This window comes from Mirounga angustirostris, unplaced genomic scaffold (genome assembly GCF_029215605.1).
Source record: "Mirounga angustirostris isolate CCGP_5_RB_7025 unplaced genomic scaffold, mMirAng1.0.hap1 SCAF_174, whole genome shotgun sequence".
NCBI classification, from domain to species: Eukaryota; Metazoa; Chordata; class Mammalia; order Carnivora; family Phocidae; genus Mirounga; species Mirounga angustirostris.
In genome coordinates, this window is record NW_026991882.1 from 84,786 (window position 1) to 96,465 (window position 11,680).

An 11,680-nucleotide genomic window follows, 5' to 3' on the forward strand; every position below is an offset into this window, starting at 1 on the left:
CTGGATGTTTGAAGTTGGGCAAATTACCTAGGCTCCCTGAATCTCAGGCTTTACGTGTGTAAAATGGCAACAATAACCCTCCTAGGGTTGTTGTGAGGATTAAAGGAAATGAGTGTGAGTCAGTGAGACTGCCATTCAGAAAGAAATTCACATCCATGTCTAGGTATCCACTGGGCATGTCCATATCTAGATAGCTTTTAAAGAGGTTTGACATCTTTCCCCTGCATGGAAGTGGAGCCTGAGCGGTCGTGCTTATATTCAGAGGCCTTTTTCAGCACAGATAAAATGCCAAAACAATTAAGATTTTGATAGGATGTGTACCTTTGTGCAAACAAGCTTACATAACAAAATGGTGCAGATAAACGCAGATGACAATGGACTTTATACAAATAAATGAAATTATGTTTCTCTAGTATAAAAATAGATCAAATGGTAAGAGCACAAAAATAGGTGAAATGGTAACATAAACTGACTTGTGTAATCAGAGGGTCAACTCTTGACATTTTTCTCCCTAGGCCTTTTCTAATAGTTTTGTTGCTAAGGCTACAGTGTTTTTGCCAGATTGGAACAGCATTGTCCACTCTAATGAAGCTTAAGTAGCTTTCCCAACTAGATTTTTTTTAATAAGCATCAGTTAATACTGCTGGCTTTCAAAGCCATGTTCGTGATGAATGGAAAGATCTTTAAAGATCTGTTCTTAGAAAATGTAGCTCATAAAATTTGGAATTTAGCAGCATTTCTATTCCATAGTTATTCCAACACAAATTTTTATCACGGTTACACTGAACAAAATAACTTAAAATCTAATTTCACATATTTAATTAAAAAAAGAATAAGAAATTATTATTTACAACTTTAGCCAAAAATTAATTCCCTAAAGAGTAACTGAGGTTACTTAACGAACAATTCTTTTGACTAGTGGGTCAAGTGTCTCACAACTGCTCACAAATGCACACTTGATTTATTCTTTGCACAATATGGATAAGTTACAGGAAGTCATCTGAGGAAAGTGTAAATACAAATGCACCCAAAGAAACGTAGAGTTTTGTAAAGCGGAGTAAATGAAAACCAGTTTGCTCTGGACACTCAATTGCTAAGAGGATGTCAAAGGTAAGAGCCATTAGGAAACGGGTGAAGAAACACTCCTTTTGATGTGCTTGCTGAGGAGCCAGATGAGCTTCCTTGGTCATGGACAGAAGAGACCATCTAAACTCTAAAAAATGTAGTGCAGTTTGCATGCCCGCTGATTCCGCAATTCTACTTGTGCACTAAAGCATGAGAATTAAATTAAATAATTCATGTGAAGTGCTTAGCCAATTACAGATGCTGTATTTCCTTCCTTGGATGTCTATATTTTTGTAGCCAGAAATCCCACTGTTAATTTCCAATAAGAAAAGCTGAATATTACAGCCTTTAAAGTCAAAAGTTCACCTTAATTTGAATATTGCAGCATTAGTGACATCTGGTGGAAAATGAGTTACAATGCGGCATTATAGCTATTCTGATCTTTCCTGTCTAATAATAATATTATCACTTTCATCACATTTTCACATACCCCTTTCCCCAACTCCATGGGAGGAGTATACTTCCCTGCCCCACTGAAGTTTGGCTCAGCCACAAGACTTGGCCAAAATCAGTGGAATGTGGGCAAAAATGTCAGTGTCAAAGTTGGAAACTAAGCTTTAAAAGTCCTGGCTAGCTATTGCCCCTTCAATGGTAGAATGAAACATGTGACCTGCAGATTTGCATGAGAATAAAACAAGCACCCCAGATAATCCACAGACTTACAGGAAAAAAAAAAAAAATGCTTACGGTTATTCTATGGTTGTTTGCTATGAAGCAAAAGCCAACTAAAACATGAGATCGTTATACCTCTGTGTAAAATTCCCATCAAGGCTTGACTTCTCTGTCCAATTGATGACACTGGGAGAAGAGTCCTGAAGACCGGGTGTGGTTCAGTCCCATCTGGGGCTCTGTTTCAGACCTCGACAGGCCCAATCGGAACATGTTGTTTTCATTCCTGTACCTACGGTAAGCAAAACCGAGTCAGAGTCCAGGCCAGGCCTATCAGAGGCCTATCAGACTCTCTTGGAATCTTGGCTTCTCTGTTTAACATGGTATGGAAGTCACGCACGTTTTGTTTTTGTTTTTTGTTTTCCTTCCAAATCTTTATTTAAATTCTACTTCATTAACATGTACTGTAATATTAGTTTCAGGAGAATTTAGTGATTCATCACTTACACGTAACACCCAGTACTCATCGGTCATTCACAATTCTTGAACCTGTTGGTTTAAATAGCTCCCTCCTAAGGTGAGCTTCGGGTATAGGAAAGAAGGCAGGACAAGTTTAGTTGGAGCCATAGGCCAAAGCTTTTCCAATTGAGCTTTACCAACAAAGCTCATAGCTTTGTATTTGTATTTCTTAAATGATACATAATCTATAAGGGGGGGAAATTAGCAATGTTAGAAATCACAAATTAAAAGTGATAATATTAGGGTCATTTAATTTGGTAAATAAAAACACAAATGACAGAAATTTAAGTATTACCAATGATATATTAAGAAAGTTGCTACCAGTGAGCTTTTGTGGGGGAAGAACCACATTATTTCCGGCCACTTAGCAGAGGCATTGTGTTTCCTAAAGCAGTTACTGCTTTCTGAAAAGAATTTCAAACTTTTGTCCCAAAAGTAGTTCCAGAATTTTCAACTCTCTCCATATTTTTACTGAGCTTCCATTTCTGCTTTCTTTCTCAACCTAATGTGTCATGTTATGAAGGTTATGTACAGCCAAGAATTCAAATGTTTTAATCTTACTAGTGACCACTTTGTACTATATCTCATGTTGGAAAACCAGACTCTTGACCATACCTAATTCAAAATCATTTCCATTTCTGCATAACTACTTTTCTTATTCAGGCAAGAGTTGTGGGTGGACCTCTAAAATTAGATAGCTTCAACTCTCAAGGGAATGGGCTTTCGCAACAGCATTCACTACACCCATCATCAAATACGGGGACCTACACTTGTCTTGTAGTGAGAGAATTGCCCTTTATTCTTAACAAGCAGGCAACAGGATCAAACAGATCATTCAGGTGAAATAACAAAGACAAATACATATGTGATAAATCCGTGTAGTTACTTCTTGGAAGCTTGCCATGTATTTTCCTCTCCTTCATATCTCAAACTTCAGAAAGGCCAGGACCCTGTTTCATTCATCCCAATACTTGGCACGTTAACAGGTGTTCACTTTGTAATTTTTGAAGGAATGGATACAGGCTATGTGTTTTTACTTTATAGTGAAGATTAACGAGTTAATACATATAAAGAGCTTAGAACAGTGTCTGATACTAAGCATTTAATTATTACAAAATGAGATAAGATTTAGAACAGAGATTAGAAGAGACTTTTTAGAAGTCTGCCTTCAACTGACCTTGGCAAAATAAGGAAGACTAGGCTAGCAATAAGGCTAGGAGTATAGAAAAGTTCTACAGCCCAACATATGCTAAAATGAATTAATTCCAAATGACATGTATTATTTTATACAAAGAATGATGCTTATTTTAAGTCCACAGTTATAAGATTAAAGGGGTATAATCAAAGCTTGTCCATTAAATTGAAAGCACCTCCAGACTGACTCAAGTTTGTATTCTTAGGCCCTGGTAGGTACAAGATATTATTTGCTATACTGAATCCATCCTGCTATTTAACTGTGTTAATACCACACCAATATAAAAATATGTTAAGACAAATTAAAATATACATACTTAACTTTATTACATCATTTAAAGCTTGATTTTATAAAACATAAAAAAAATGTTTAAGTGTTCTGTATCACAGGAATTTAAACAGTGGCAATATACATAGCTTTGTAAGTTCAAGTTATATAAATTAAAATCAAATAATTGGAAATGCTTTTAATACGGAAAATATACAAATAAAATAAATGGCAAAAGGACCTAACAGGAGCAGTATTTCATTACTTACAGATTATCATTAGATAATTTCAGGATCTAAACAAAGACTCTGAATTTTCGGACTTTTTTGCTGTATTTTATATTTAAATATCTCCCTACCTATATTCCGAATCAAGGTACTTGACCAGAAGGTTTAAGAAGGCATTTAGCTTTATGGCAAAAGCTTTCCATCTACAGTTACCACCTTTAAAGGAATTGACATTAACAATGCTGATGTAATCTGCTAGTTCCCTTCTGAACAATGTGCAATAATTTATACCAACCCTGTATAAAGTCATACGGGTACCAAAAAATGGAACAATTATGCACAGTTCAATAGAAGTATAATGTTAAGTTTTCCCCATCTAAAAATTAACCAGTGAAACAAAATGTATCAACTATAGTTGACTTGGTTTCAGGAAAACCACATCTGAGAGTTATAAGTACATCACTGTCCTTATCTTATCCTCAGTCATTGACAGGAATTTTGTAGGCCACCATGCTATTGACTTTGTGGATTGTAGTAGTAAATGAACGAAGGGACGGACTTCCTTAGAACTGGTAATAAACTGTGGTCCCGACTCTTCCCATTTTTCAGGTACAACCAAATCTTTGTCTGTATGTATCAGTAGATCAAATGAACCTAAATTGGGGATAAGATCATTAAAGTACAATTATTTTTTTCTAAAGTACAACCACCCTTCCTGTGTCTTTTACATTTGAACCATCTATAGTGTCAGAAAAGCTAGTTTACCTTGATCTCTAATCAATTATATTAACTAATTGCTTTTCCTCAATGGAAATTTTAGTACAGAAAATACTGTACTCCTTTTACTTTATGAAAAACTCAAGTTTTTTTTTTTAAAGAGAAAACCACTAAAAATATTTGCAGAAAGTATACAATTAATCATGAGACAGCATGAATCTAAGCCATAGAAGAGATAATACCTTGGTTCTGTGACAGCTGTATCCCAGTGCCCAGAACAGCATCTGGCATGTAGTAGGTATTTAGGATATATCTGATGAATGAAGGAGTAACTAAGAAAACAAAGACACAATTATAGCTATAAATCTTAATTATATACATAGAAATGTGTAGAAAATAAAAATAATGACAGAAATTACATCAAAATATTCAAGAGTGAGTACTGTAGAATACTTTCATTCCTTTCCTTTTCAGCACTTGTAAATAAAATGCAAATAGCATTACTTTAGCTTTATCACAGTTTTCTCATTCATATAACATGACATTTATAATTAAGAAAAAACTTAATGAGCGCATTAATTCTTAAAGTAGTAGCTTAGTCTTTTCCACAACAAATTTAAGCCAGTGTGAAGTTGTATAATACTTACAAGAAACTTCCAATAGTGGCAGAAATGTCACCGTAGCTGTGATCTGTCTGATCACTGAACGGATTTCATCTTGGATAGCTTTCTGAGACTTTTCTCTGGGTGCACTATCAAAGAAACCAATTAATTCATTTTAAGTTTTAACAAGTTATTTGAAACACGGGTAAGATTATTTATCTGATTAAATGCTTCCAAAATCAAATAAGTAATGCATTCAAAAGGAGGTTTTTTTTAAATGAAAATAAATATATGTCCTTAAGAAACTTAGTAGGCACAATATGTATCTCTATTATTTCATTTATCCTTCCAATCATTTTTTAGGGTTGTTCTTAGTATCAGGTCATTAAATAACAGATGACTAGAAAACCTGCCAAGTACTTCAAGTCAGGAAAGCTTCAGCATGTCTTAAAATAAAGATAACAAGCAGTATCTAAAATATTGAATCGGTATAATCATTTTGGCATTTTTAGTAATGCCTAAATGTCTAATTTCCTATTGCCTCAAATAAGATGTTACTCGTGTATGGCGTTAATAATTAAACATTTTCTAAAACAGACCAAAGGCTTCAGGAGCAAACTCCATCATTTCATTATGAGAGATAGTTCAGAGTTTACAGGTAAGCATGCCTAGGACAATGCTAGAAATTAGCATATAATGATGGGCATCTCCCATCCGGATAATCTAAAAACTTCAGTTTAATGTCTAAGGAGGGGCGCCTGGGTGGCTCAGTTAGTTAAGCGACTGCCTTTGGCTCAGGTCATGATTCCCGGGTCCTGGGATTGAGCCCCACATCGGGCTCCCTGCTTGGCGGGAAGCCTGCTTCTCCCTCTCCCACTCCCCGTTTATGTTCCCTCTCTCGCATGCTCTATTAAATAAATAAATAAAATCCTAAAAAAAAAAAAAAGGGAATGTCTAAGAAGTTTGTAGCATTAAATGAAATACAGTAGAGCTGCACAGTAAGCTGGGAGAAAGTCTAGGATAATACTTCATGGTTAAAAGTACCTTTCTACAATTCATGAAATGGCCCACCTAGGACGGACACCATGGTAGCTTTACATATAGCATCATAAACACTAAAGTTTGAAATTTATGGATTTAGCCTAAGCGCAATTATGTTAAAAGTCCGTGATAGGCAAAATTCTTTCGTGAGCACAATTTGTGAGCCCAATCCTTCTCCACAGGAGATTAAAGATCACATCTAACATACTTAGAAACAAACTACTTTATGTGAAACTAGTTCAATATAAGTAGAACTCATCTAGTAAAAGAAAACAGTTTTGGAAAAAGATCTGTAAAAATGGAAGCAATTTACTTCATACTTACCTGTCATCTTTTGCAGTCTTGTCACACTCAATACCAAATTGCCACCTTTCAAGGACCTCACCACTTTCAATATTTGAGATGACAACCACCAGTTTCTGAACTGAACACGTGTATAACCAATCTGCAATACATAACAAGGAATCTTTTTTGTTTCACTGCATTACAAAACAACTCTCTTCCCAGGTCTCACTTTCTATCCTCAGCAAATTCCTACCGCTAGTATTTCGGAACTCTGCCAACCTGTACAGAAAACCTGCCCCACAATAACCTAGCTCCTGTTTTCAAATTCTCAGTATTTGTACCAGATATAGTACTGAGTGCTGAAGACAGAGTAGAAAACATGAAGTACACCCTAATCCAAGTAAGATGCAGGAGATGGCCATTAATCTAATCAGTGCACCGATAAATATAAGATTATAATTGTGATAAACGCTATGAAGGTGCAGTATGTGACGCAATGAGAGCATAAGAGAGGAAAACTGGACTCACTCAGGGAGTTCTCACTTGACTTCAGTTCTACAAATAAATTATCATTAAATATGCAAAATGATACAGAAAAGGGTACAGGTCTTAAATATTGAAAAGGGAAGAGCATCTGACCAGAGGATTGAAAGAAGGGTAATACAACTGCAGTAAAGAAAGGGGAGAATGAACAAGGTCAGTTTGTGTACGATACACAGGGGTCAGACCATGCAAGGCCATATGGGCCAAATTAAAGAAGTTACACTTCAAGAACCAGGGAAGTCATTACTGTATTTGAAGTATGGTATGATGTAATTAAATTTGTATTTCAGAACTATCCTTCTGGCTGTGATGTGGAAAGTAGAGTAGAGGTAAAGAGGGGATCTAGAGACACCAATTAATTAGCAATTCAAGCAAGAGGTAATGAAGGCTTAGAGAAGGATAAGCTGGTAGAGATGGATCAGTAGATAGATTCAAGAGATTTCATGGTTCAAACTGTTAGGATTTATTGACTACTTATGAGTAAGCAAGAAGAAAGACTGAGATAGCTCCCAACTTCCTAGTTTATATCACTAGTTGGATGGCTGATCCATTCACTGAGAAAAAGAATGCAAATGGGAGATGATGCTTAAGTTTTAAGATTTTATTTTTAAGTAATCTCCACACCCAACATGGGGCTGCAACTTCATATCTCGAGATCAAGAGTTGCATGCTCCATTGACTGAGCCAGCCAGGAGCGCCTTAAGTTTAGTTTTCAGGTATCACTGCGATAGCCAGATGAAGATATCAACGGAGCCACGAAATATATGAGCACAATTAGGAGAATTGGGTTGGATGTACAGTTGTGAGTCAACTACACCAAGGTTGTTAGTGAAGCTATGTACATGTCAGAGATCATCCTAGAGAGAGATTATAGTGAGAAGAGGGCCTCAGGACAAGCCCTGAATTAATCTTGGAAATTGGGATAGTATACTCAGGAATCTGTAGTGGTTTTTTTTCTTTTTTTAAGAGACAAAACAATTTTGTAATATTTAGGGCTTGTGGGCCACCTAGGTCTCTGTTGCATACTCTTTAAAAAACAGCCCTTTAAAAATCTGAAAACAGGGCACCTGGGTGGCTCAGTTGGTTAAGCGACTGCCTTCGGCTCAGGTCATGATCCTGGAGTCCCGGGATCGAGTCCCGCATCGGGCTCCCTGCTCAGCAGGGAGTCTGCTTCTCCCTCTGACCCTCCCCCCTCTCATGCTCTATCTCATTCTCTCTCTCAAATAAATAAAATCTTAAAAAAAAAAAAAATCTGAAAACATTCTTAGTTTGCAGGCAGTACAAAAATAGCCACTTGCTAGACACGGGCTGTCGTATGTATCAACTTTTTCTTGACATATATCGATTTTTCTCAATTTAGCTCTGAAAAGGAAGAAATTGGGTAGTAACTTAAGGATTTGGGGTGGGTGGAAATTTTTTTCTTTTAAAACTGAAGAGAGATCAAAACAAAGAAATCAAAAATACCAGAGAAGAACTAGGATAAAATCCTTAAGGCTAGAGGAATGGGGATTCAGATTGAACAATTTGCCTCTAAGAAGAGCAATTCCTCCATTTTAACTAAAATAAAAGGGAGAAATTAAATAGGAAGGTCTGCATACATCCGAGGTGAAGAAATATCCTCAGTGTAGTCTTAAAGGAGACAACCCAAAAACCAGTAGCTTAGGTGGGGCTTGCTTCTCCATCAAATTAAGATGACATAGATTATTAGTTGCTTACTAATAATCTTACTTTTTAGCCCTGAATAAAAAAAAAAAAAAACAACAATTAATCTAATTTTAAAAATAAAGCTACTTGATACAAAGAAATATATATGACTCATGAATTAAGAAAAAAAGATGACTAGTGTTTTTTGGAACTAGTTTTGGAAGATCAAATGGGGAGCTAGGGAGAAACATCCTACAACAGAAAAATTAGAAGTGGGAATCCTAAGTAGAGAAAAATATGAGGGGAAAAAGGAATAGATGGAGAACAAGTATTGATTCAATATAGTAATTTCTTGAGCTAAAGAAAAACAGTGAGTGCTCAGATAGAAAAGGCTTACTGATTAAAGGCAGGATTTTAAAAAAGACAAATGGAAATATATAAAAAATAAAACTCTACTGGGTGCTCTATTACTTAGTAGTTCTTTTCTTTAAGTTTAGTTTCCAGGTTGGATCCAATTTTATTTTCCTTTAAGTAATGATGGCTTTAAACTCTAGGCAGTTACAGAAAATATATGTTAAAAATATACAGTGGATTTTTCTCCAATAGTGAACACCATCATAAGGACAGAAAATTCCAACTTGTTCCATCTGGCTACATGAACTGCAAAAATCATTTCTAAGGAAGTTGATGGAGACAGTTTTGTGAAGCCATATCAGATTCCTAATATCAAAATATTCAACCCACTCAAACTGCAGTATGGGAAGGGTGGACTTTCTTTCAATTTATATATTATTTGCTTCCTTCCAATTAAGAATCACTATATTTGAGGTTGTAGTGTTTTATACCTTTTTGTACAGAGCTGAAAAATGACCACCAAGATGCCAGAAAATATGGGTTCTACAAGGCCTGCAAAACTCAAAATGGTTTGCAACAATTAAATACCTTTCAGCTGTTCCACCACATCATTTAGGTATTTTATGAGCTCAGGATCAGTTGTTACAAGCAAGGTGAGTCCATATTTCTGCACTCTAGTAAAGGTTTCAGATGGATATATGCCGCGCTGATATAAAATGCTGTTGATGCCAAATGCTGGAAACAAAAGGAATGTTAAAGAAAAGTCATTATCACTTTGTAACTCTGGAAAATAAAACATATTTAGATGTGGCTACGTTTCATTAATGGCATAAAACCATAAATGCCTTAACGTGTTTGTGGGTGTTTTGCTGAAAGCAGAGTAGGTAAAAAGTGGCATTAAACATTCTTAAAACCTTGCTTCTAATTAAGAGAGAACACGATACCTGCATTTCTGTGGCAAAAAAAGAGAAAAACGCCAAACTGCATTAATCTACTGTCAAAGTAGTACTACAACTCACTGTAATCCAAGTCCCAATTCAGATTATGTGGTTAGAGGCTGTCAAAATAGGCTTTTGCATCTCAGTTAGCAACTGATTAACTGTTCTCTGCAATGCTCTCAGCAAACCTTTCCCTCTTTTTCCTCCTTTTCTCCTCACAAGTCCTGCCAGATCCTATCAGAAGGCACAACTGTCCTGGTCCGGAATGGCGTTTCCTAACTCTAGTCCATCACCGCCAATACCAGAATCAAAGAGGGGCCGAGGGGTTGTTAAAAATATACGTGGCCCCCACCCCGGTCCTACTCCGTCTGAAGTCGCGGAGGCTGGGGGCGGGCGGAAAGTGCCTGGCTCTGTAGTTGAAAGCAACGCTGCAGGTGGAGGGGCTACATCGCGCCGCAGGCCTCAGCAGCACCTAGGCCTCAAGCCCCACCATTAGCAAGGAGCCCGGAGGCGGCGTCTGCATCCGCTTCTTCCTAGATTCTCCCGCCGGGCAGGAGGCTGGGGCAGAGAGAGCTTAATTCGCGGCCTCGCGGCCTCGCGGCCTCCCCTCCACCCCCTCCCGCTTCCCCCGCCTCCGCGGCTGAGCCCCGGGCCTACCGGGCGGCCTGGCCTCAGTTCACCCCGCCCTCCGGCCTGCGCGAGGACGACTTACAGAAGAACTCGGCCACGATTTCGGCGCTCCCGCGCAGGGTGATGCCTTGCTCCCGGGAGAGCTGCAGCGCCATGGCCAGTCCTACAGACGAAGGAGTGCGCTTCCCCCCGGCAGAGAGCGACAGCAGAGACGCCCACAGCAGTTCCCCGCCACTCGTTTCAAAAGTAACGGCGCAGCACGCCCTCGGGCCTCCGCGCAGGCGCGATGAGCCTCTAGGCCCCGCCCCGTGGGGCGGGGCCTGCAGGTCCTCTGGGCGCTTTTCGGAGCTGGCCTGTCCGCAGGCGCAGGGGGTAGGCGTGATCGCCCAGTTCTGGGTGGTCAAGCTCCGCAGGGTCCCGGCTGGGCGTGTGTAGTTGTGGTCTACTAGACCGGCCTGAGGGAAGAAGACGCCAAAACCTGGTGTGTTTTTTTGTTTTTTTAAAGATTTTATTTATTGGGGCGCCTGGGTGGCTCAGTCGTTGGGCGTCTGCCTTCGGCTCAGGTCGTGGTCCCAGGGTCTTGGGATCGAGCCCCGCATCGGGCTCCCTGCTCCGCGGGGGGCCTGCTTCTCCCTGTCCCACTCCCCCTGCTTGTGTTTCCTCTCTCATTGTCTCTCTCTGTCAAATAAATGGATAAAAATCTTAAAAAAAAAAAAAAAAGAATTTATTTATTTGAGAGAGAGAGAATGAGAGAGAGCACATGAGAGGGGGGAGGGTCAGTTTCAGATATTTTAAATATTTAAATATTTAGGTGGAATTACTTTAAAAGAAAATTTTGTTACACACCATATTCAAAATGCTAAAAATTGTACACCTTGAGGTGTTGAAAACATGATCTTATGAAAATATCAGCCATTTTCACAGATCTGAAAAAAAGCTACTGAATTGTACTATATGCCTACTTAAGTTTTTGTTAGCTAAGCA

The 11,680-nt window shown here is 38.3% G+C and overlaps 1 pseudogene; it reads right to left on the reverse strand.

The window, feature by feature from the left end:
- Nucleotides 1–365: 365 nt before the first annotated feature.
- On the reverse strand, nucleotides 366–11,096 carry LOC135363402 (mitotic spindle assembly checkpoint protein MAD2A-like; annotated as a pseudogene).
- Nucleotides 11,097–11,680: the final 584 nt, after the last annotated feature.